Here is a 9,206-nt window from a genome sequence, read left to right as displayed (position 1 = left end):
ACTCCCAAGCCCAGCAGTGTGTTATGGTTACATGTCCTTTCTCCTCCAAATGTCCCCCTTAATTTGTTATTCTCTCTCTTTACTTTTCTTTCTTCTTCTTCTTTTTTTTTTTTTTTTTTTTTTTTTTTTTTGGTGTGGCACATTAATAACTTCCTGAGGAAGAGAACATGGGAAGTAAATATGGTTGTAAATATTTTGAGATTTTTGCATGACTTAAAATGTCTGTGTTCTGCCCTTAGCAGAAGTGTGGCTGAGCATAGAATGACAGGTGGAGAATAATACCCTCTCCTAACCCCTCCCAAGCGTGCTGGTTGAGATTTCTGATGCCATTCTGAGTCCCGTACCTTTACATGTGACTTAGATTTTTTATCCACCCTCCCTGGAAACATTTAAGATCTCTTTATTCTTGGTGTTCTGAACTGTCATGATGGTGTTGTATCCTGGGTGTTAAACCTTGTGCTGGGGCTTCATGGGAAATTTCTTAAAGTTTATCGTGATTACTTACATTTTTTTCTTTCTGGACCACCTATTATTTCAATGTTGGAACCTCCCCTACCGCCAGGATGATGCTGTGATATTTTTATCTTTTCTGTTTTTCATCTGTTTCCGATCTGCTTTCAGGAAGAATTATTCATTTTTATCTTCCCAATCTGAAGGTTGTATTGAATTTTTATTTTGCAAATTAACAAAACCTTTGGTCATTGTCCTGTCTTTGTTTTATAGTGTCCCTTTCTTGATGCGTGAATGCAGATTTTGTCTCTCTGTGGACGTTAATGATTGTGTTTTGAGGGGAAGTTCTTTTCTGCTCCCTGTGTTGCCCTCATTTCCTCTGAGTTCCCTTTATTTTGGTTGGTCTCAGTCTCTGCCTTTCACGTTGTAAATTTTTCTCAAATATCTGGTGATCCCGTGGATCTGTTCATGTTTAAGAGTGAGGCATCCTGGCCGGGCGTGGTGGCTCACACCTGTAATCCCAACACTTTGGGAGGCCGAGATGGGCGGATCATGAGGTCAGGAGATTGAGACCTTCCTGGCTAATACGGTGAAACCCCGTCTCTATTAAAAATACCAAAAAATTATTTTAGCCGGGCATGATGGCAGGTGCCTATAGTCCCAGCTACTCAGGAGACAGGCAGGAGAATGGGGTGAAGCTGGCAAGCAGAGCTTGCAGTGAGCCAAGATGGCGCCATTGCACTACAGCCTGGGCGACTGAGTGAGACTCCGTCTCAAAAAAAAAAAAAAAAAGTAGTGAGGGGCATCCAAAAGCTGATTGAAAGCTGTGTGTGCCAACTGGTGAGCTTTTCCACTAGGGTCACCAGGTGGGCACCTGGACTCATCATTGGAGAATGCTGCATGTCAATATTTGCAGGTGTTTTCTCTGGGGCTCATTCTGTTTCTTTAGAGATGTTCCCACTACTCTCCTTTCTGGGAAACAGGGCCATACACAGGGCTGCTTTTAGCCTACACTGAACTCTCATGTTGTTTCAAAAACAGTGTCCCATCTGGGCAGAAGCCCCCATGAGCACTTGGCTTGACTGGCAGAGGACACCTTTTGCCCCTTCCTCCAGACATACCCAGCCCTGAGCTTGGACAATGCTTGAAGAACAATAAAAAGGCTAGATTTTAACTCCTGATTGCCCCCTTTAGCCAGGTGCCTCTGTGCAATGCACAAACTGTAGGACTATATCCAGAGACCCTGGTCTATACTCAGTGTGCCTGAGTTCTGACCGCTGAGCAGGCAGCCTCATCACCCGTGAATATTTAGACTTTCATTGAGTTGCTTCCACCTTTGCTGTGTCTGGTGTCCCTGAGTTGGAGCTGCTCTGATTTCTCCATGGAGTAGGAGCACAGTGGTCATCTGGCTGCATGGGAAGGACAGGGGACCTCTGAGCCAACAAATGCCCTGGTCTTGAGCCCCATGTCTCACCCCATCCCTCCCATTCCAATCCCCAAGCCTCTCCTGGAAGCCACAGGCCATCTCTGCTGACCACTCTGTGGCCTCCCCTCTGCAGGCATGTGGTTTTAGGATCCCCTGCCCTGCTCACTTCTCCATCAGTTCCATTCTTGCATCGATAGGTTGCTAGCTCTTGCTTACTGTTCTCTTCTGTATCCCTCTGTGTTCATGGTTGTATTAATACAACTTTCATTCCTTTGCTCCTGTTTTCATAGGGTTTCATGAGGGAAGAAACGGGCTCATGCATTCAGTATACCACTTTGATCCATAAACCCCATATGAGTTTTCTCACTAGTTTCTTGGGGGGCATGCTTCTCTGACTGGTCTGTGAACGTGCCCTGAGTCCAGCTGGGACTATAGCAGCATCCATCCTGTTGAGCTGTGGCCTGCTAAGTGATTTTGTGTAATGCTGTGCCAAGTGCAGGAGAGGGTTAAATAGCATGGGTAAGCTCTGCTTGAATGCCATGATTAGTTATTACCTTCCTTCCTTCCCCTTGGTTTTGCTGCCTATTCTCAGTAAATGATCTTAGATCTCCTGCCTCCCCAAAGATACAGTCTGTGTGGTCCTGTGGGTTCTAGATTTTCTTTACCTTGCTTCATTTAAGAAACAGAAAACTAGCTAGGCACAGTAGTGGCTCACACCTATAATCCCAGCACTTTGGGAGGCCAAGGCAGGAGGATCGCTTGAGGCCAGGAATTCAAGACGAGCCTGCACAACATAGCAAGACTCCATCTCTACAAAAAGTTAAATTTAAATTAGCGGGGTGTGGTGGCATACACTTGTAGTCCCAGCTGCTCAGGAGGATGAGGCAGGAGAATTGTTCGAGCCCAGGACTTTGAGGTTACTGTGAGCTATGACCCTGCTATGTCACTCCAGCCTGAGTGACAAAGCAAGATCCTATCTCAAAAATAAAGAAATAAGTAGTCCACATAGGTGTTTGCCAGCCAACAAATCGCGTGGATTCTCTGTTGAGCGTGGCCAACATTTCCTCGTCGAAGTTTGTATCTTGCCATAGTTGATGATCGGGCTGTCGGGGCTTCCTGGTCAGACCTGACCTTTGTGGGGAGATGTTCTCCCACCAAGGCTGGGAAGCAGGACACTCTTGCTGCCCCTTGGGCAGCCACCCAGAACATGGGCTTCTCCGTTTCTGGGGTTCAGCATAGTTCCCCCCACCCTCTTCCCATGCAGTGCATGCCTGCTCTTTGTCAGGATGGAACAGAGGAAAGGCAGAGGCACTGGGGGCAGTCTGTGTAGTTGATCTCTGTTAGTCATAGACTGTTCAAAAACCTCAGGAATTATGTAAGCGTTCAGTGCCTCATTTAAGAAATGAAAAACTGAAGATTAGAAAGAGGAAACGACTAGTCGCCCTGCTAGTTGATGACCTCCAGATATCATCTTCATTCCCAGTTAAGTTTACTACAAAACTACAGCCTCAGCTGCTGCAGCAAACCTCCCCAACCCCCATCGCTAGGGACTCAGAACACCATGGAGGCTCATCTCTCCAACAAAAGTCAGAATTAGCAAGTACAGATGTGTCTTACGAAAATGTCAGAATCCATCATGGCTGCTTTGGCGAAGAGCTGTTCTTCCGTGGTCATGCCATTGGAAGGCAGTTGTATGACAAGAATGCTTTCACATGAGCTCCAATTTTCTTAACTCTCCAGAAGGACTTCAGAAGCCTCTGGAGTTTTCAGACATGGCCTCTCTCTCCCTTCTGCTTGGAGACACCTTCCTGGGGGTCTCCACTGCATTCCCCACCTGTATTCCTCTGTGGAGCCTTGTACCCTCAGGTCCCAGAAATGGGCTGTGTGGGAGCTTCCAGTGAGCCTGGTATCTCGGGACGTTCTCAGCCAGGAAATGAGACTGCACAAAACTCTGCGAGGCCCAGGTGTGTTATTTCTCCTTCCCCAACATTGCATCATCACTGCTGACACAGCATTTGGGGAAGATTTAACATCTTGGGCCAGCAGCTGCCATCTGGAACTGTCCCCAAATAGCAGGTTGTTCTGTCCCATCCAACTGGTGAGGGGGCCACCCTAATGACAAGGTCCAGGATCTGGGTTCGGTGGTGGAAGGCTGGGAGCTGGCGTGGGCATTGTCGTTCTTCTTCGCTGAAAATTGCTATGGCTCTTTTCCCCTAACAGCCAGTGTGGGAGAGCCAAACATGAGATACAAGCATCCCCTTGAGCTCCACAGATCTTGTGCCTTGCTCTCATCAGGCATTTCCTTGGAGAACAGCAGTCAGCAACTCATGGAAGTGAGCCTGGTGCACAGACTTTGCATGGACTCTGCACAGGTTCCATTTCCATCGTGTGCAGACACCTGTATCTTTGGGTTCCACATGAGCATCTGCCCTCTTCACGCTGATTTTTTTTTTTTAAGAGACGGCATCTTACTCTGTCACTGAGGCTGGAGTGCAGTGGTGTGATCACAGCTCACTGCAGCCTGAAACTCCTGGGCTCAGGCAATCCTTCTGCCTCAGCCTCCCAAGTAGCTGGTACTACAGGTGCATGCCACCATGCCCACCTAATTTTTTATCTTTTATAGATACAAGTCTCTGTTGCTTAGGCGGGTCTCAAACTCCTGGCCTCAAGTGATCCTCCTGCCTTGGCCTCCCAAAATGCTGAGATTATAGGCATGAGCCACTGTGCCTGGCCTTCACTCTGATTTTTTTTAAGAGCCCTACAGTCACCTTCAGATCTTGTCATTTCTCTACCATTGTGTGTGAGACAGGGCATGGAGTGAGCTTGGTCAGGTGGGGGTCAACAGCCTGGAGACTCAGAGCTGCTGGTTTCCCGAGAGCCCCCAAAAGTTATCAGAGTTTCTGAGCTGAGTGTCCTGCAGTTGCCAGCCCCCACAATGCTGGGAATACTGGCTTCTTTGTGTTTAGAACTTGTTCTGAGAACCTTGATGAGAACACATCAAGCAAGCAGTTCCTCCCAGCCAGGGCTGGAGCAACATGCCAAAAAACATCCTTGTCTATGGGAAAAAGACAACCAGTATTTGGTGCTGTTTGACCAAGTTGTTTTTAAATATACACATGCCTCAACAATCCCTGGCCTCAATCACACTGCTAATTTGTTTAAATCTCTGACACTCAGACGTCAAGACTAGCTTCATCTAGCAGCGTTCTCTTTAAGGGAACCCTTTTTTTTGTTTTCATTTTAATCACTGCCTTCTTCTCTGGGAGGTATTGTGGGCTGGAGAAAAAAGTCAGGTTTGGGAGTCAGACAGATTTAGATTGGAGTCCCAAGCTGTCACCAGATCTCTGGGTGATCTTGGCGAACTAACTTCTGAGCTTCTGTGCATTATAGGCATTCAGTACATATTTGTTGAATCATAATACTTTTCTTGAAAGTTTATGAAGTTGTACGATGCCCAGCAGCCCCCTTTTCTCTATTTCCTTCCTCTTGAAGCCAACATTGACTATACCTCTTTCCTTAACCCTCAGTTTACCATAGCTTCTTCCAACCTCTCTCTAATCCATTACCTTTTTCTGACCTACCCTGTCTCAAATCTAACTCAGGCCTTTTTGCAAGAGGAAGTTTAAGCCATTGTTTACTCATTAACTCACTTGACCCTTAGAACAATTGTGGGAGGTGTTTATTTCAGAAAGAAAGCTAAAGCACAGGACAGAAAAATAACAAGGTCATAGCGCGAACTAGTAAGTAGCAGAACCGAGAACATAGGACTCTTATTTTCAAACATTGGTTTGCACTCTAAAATTCACTGCATTTGCAAATTCACAACCAAAATGGCCGCCTGGAAAGGGTCGTTTGCAATAAAATCTCAGTGTCCAACATCAAAGACAGTTCTTCAGGGTTTTCAATTAACTATACATCCTGCCCCCAGCTGCTCATCTCTGCACCTCTAACACGTACTTCTCAGAGTAGGAAATTGGGCTTTCTCCTTCAAAAACAAGAGTAGAGAAGGCCTGAGGACGGTGTAATTTAAATGGAGAGGTAGAGACCACGAATTGCTTGGATGAATTCTTAACTGATTGGTCTCTGAGGCAGGGATTATTATTTTTCCTGTATTTTAAGCTTAAAAGTAGTGATTTTTGCATTGTTACAAAAACCAAAATAGCAAAATATCATTTGATACTTGTATTCTGTTTGCAACAGCTACCACTTCCTTTAGCCCCAGCAAAAATCAATAGGTGCGTATTCTCTACAAGTTCATGCTGTGTGAAAGGACAGCCCTAGAATGCCAGTATCGCTAAATATCATACAAAGATTTAGACACTTTTTAAAAGGAAACTCTGGGAGTGCCTGTTGTCTGGAGAGTTGACATTGTCCAACGCAGGCCAGCACTGGTGTGGGTATGGAGAACCCACGTCCTAGCTCTGGCTCACCTGCAGATGCCTTGAATTTACCTCTCTGGGTTGGAAGTGGGAAGACTTCTTTTAAAAGTCCTTTCTAGGTTTCAAAATCCAAAGGTTACCAAGGTAGTTTTTATTTATCTCAATAAGTGACCTATTTGCTTAAAGCAAGTGTACCTCTGTATATAACCCCAAAGCTTAGGGCAGTGCTTCTTGGCTTTAGTATCTGAGAAAGGTGCCTTTGGGAAGAGTTTGGTCAAACAGAAAGTAGTCTGAATCTTAAAGGTGTGGGATGAATGTTTGAAGTAGAACCTGGGAAATCTGCTTCCTAGGGCTGTTAGAACTAAATTGGTCTCCTTAAATTACGTCAGCATCTGAGGCAGTTTCCTAAGGGGATTTCTTTTCAATTCAAAAGTTCAGCTGCAGGAATACACAGCTGTACAGGACTAGATCTTCCCACCCCTCATCTTTTCCCTTCCCCAAGTAACGACTCAGAAAGGCTCCCGAAATTCTACTCAGAATCGGAGCCGTTCGCATTCCAACAAGCATCCCTTAAGCCAAAGGCTGGCGTTGTTTGTGTAGAATGTCCCTGGGGTAGGGGCGGTAGCTGGGGGGAGGGAATGTGGTGCAGGGGACACCTGCCCTCTGCCTTTGAAATTGCACCGTAAGATGCTGCCTGTGTCACTCACAGCGGTGCTGATACTATCCGCCAAAGACAAATTGTGAACATGGAAAAATGGTCGTTCCCTACTGTACATCCTCAGGACAAACTACTAAACTTGGAGACAGGAGATGGTTCAGACCATATTGTACTGGGTGGTGATCGGTGTTTCATTTTGGGGGAGTCTGGTTTATTGAGCAGATTTAATGTTTCCTTATTGTCATGGCAGGGCTTAATTGACTATGTCTGAAAGCTTTTACTGAGAGTTCTAAGAAAACTATTGAGGAAAATGAAATGTTATTTTGTAGTAAAAGGATTATTTTTGTCTATTTAGTATATACATAGCTGTAGCTTTGTAAAAAAAAAAATCTTTGAAAAAATATATGAATGTGCCGTCTTATTTATTGATTACTGTAAATTAAGATACAAATGGCTATTTGCATAATTTATACCTGTGGGAAATTAACTGGAGTATTTGTTTTTTGACTGTTTTCTATTAAGGAATATTAGGCTTGGTGCTATGATGAATGATCTTGTAAAATTATATGTATTCTTAAGAAAATTTTTGAATATAATTTCTTGAACTGACCATTTCATTGATAATACTTACTTCCGCGTGTGTTTGTGCTTTTGACAACCAGAAATTACACTATTTTTTCAGCAAATAGTCGCAACAAATAACACTTTTGCCAAGGCTGAAGCGAAGCCAGTTGGCTTTAGAGTGGTAGAGATTGAGAGAAGCTGTCCTTTTTAAACTGCATTAACTTGCCTTGGGCCTTTGTAATGCTCCGAGAAGTAGTAGTAATAGCAGTAGTAGTTGCTATGCAGCTCTGGAGTGGGGCCGCCTAGGTCTGAATCCTAGATCTGTCTTTTACTAGTTCTGTGACCTCTAGGAAGTTACCATAGTAGCCAGGGGTCCTCATAAGACAGAGCCTGAGCCAAAGCTGATATGATGATTGTGTCATTTGAGGGCAGAGGGGATGCAACCAAGGGCAGCAGGAGTGAGATAAGGACAGAGGGAGAGCAAATAAAAGGTGGTGCAACAAATATTTATGACACGCTTACTTGGCATCAGCACTGTTCTGGTTGCTGCAAATATAATAGGAAACCAAAACAAGGTTCTTATCCCCCCAGAGCTGATCGTCTAGTAAGAAAAGGCAGACAGAAGCAAAATGGTAAGATGCATAGTGTGTCGTCCGTGCTATAAGAAAAAGCAGGGAAAGAAGGTAGATTGGGGGTGGACAGTGAGGTGCTGCCAGGCTCCTACAGCAGCCAGGAAAGACCTCTTTGAGCAACAGACATTTGACTAAAGACCTAAAAGAGCCGCAGGGACAGATCCTTCGAATGCCTGGGGAAAGAGTTTTCTAAGCAAAGGGAGCAGCCAGTGCAAAGGCACTGAGGCAGGATCATGGCTAGAGTTTTGAAGGGATAGCAAAGAGCCTGGTTTGGTGAATGCACAGTGAGTGAGAGGAGAGAGGCCAGGTAGGGCCTTGTAGGATGTGGTAAGGACTTTGGCCTTTACCAGGAGTGAGCTGGGATCCACTGGAGAGTTTTGAGCCCATGTCAGCTTACACTTTAGCAGGCTAACCCCGGCTGCCATAATGAGAATAAACTCCAGGGAACAAGGCGGAACACAGAGGCCAGCCGGAAGTCCATTTCAACAGTCCGGGAGAGATGACAATGGCACAGGTGGGTGCAGCGGAAGTGGGGCACAGTGATTTCATTCTGGATGTATTTTGAAAGTGGACCCTCTGGATTTGCAAATGGATTGGCTGTAGAGTGTAAGAGGAAAAGAACTGAGAAATGCTCCAAGGTTTTGGCCTGAGCATCTGGAAGAATAAAGATGCCACAGGCTGATGGGGAAATGGGGAGAAGCAGATTGTGGGGAAGACCCGGAATTCCTGAATCTGAGCACGTTAGGTTTGAGTTGCCCATTGCTCATCTCCTTTCCTTCTCCCTGTCCAAGGGTACTCGGGCTGTGGCGTTGAAGTGCCCTGAGGTGACTGTGCTTTTGTCCTCACTGGTAGGCCCAGCCCCCATGGCCCCTTAGCTGCTCTGCTGCTGTGCCATGATTGCCTGGGCTTGGGCATCTCTGACCGGTTTTGGAATCTCAGGTCCAGTGTACCATGAGGCCATTCCCATGGCATCTGTGGAGCCCCCAGACTTATCTCTCCCCGACCAGTCCCACTCTGACATGCCACCCCAAAGTGGGTCTCCCGACCGTTCTCCCTGCCGTATTTGCATTTTAAATCTTTTGAATACCGATACCAGG

The sequence above is a fragment of the Rhinopithecus roxellana genome, chromosome 5, assembly GCF_007565055.1.
Source record: "Rhinopithecus roxellana isolate Shanxi Qingling chromosome 5, ASM756505v1, whole genome shotgun sequence".
In the NCBI taxonomy this organism is placed as follows: domain Eukaryota; kingdom Metazoa; phylum Chordata; class Mammalia; order Primates; family Cercopithecidae; genus Rhinopithecus; species Rhinopithecus roxellana.
The sequence above is the reverse complement of the archived record's forward strand: the minus strand, read 5'-3'. Positions refer to the sequence as shown.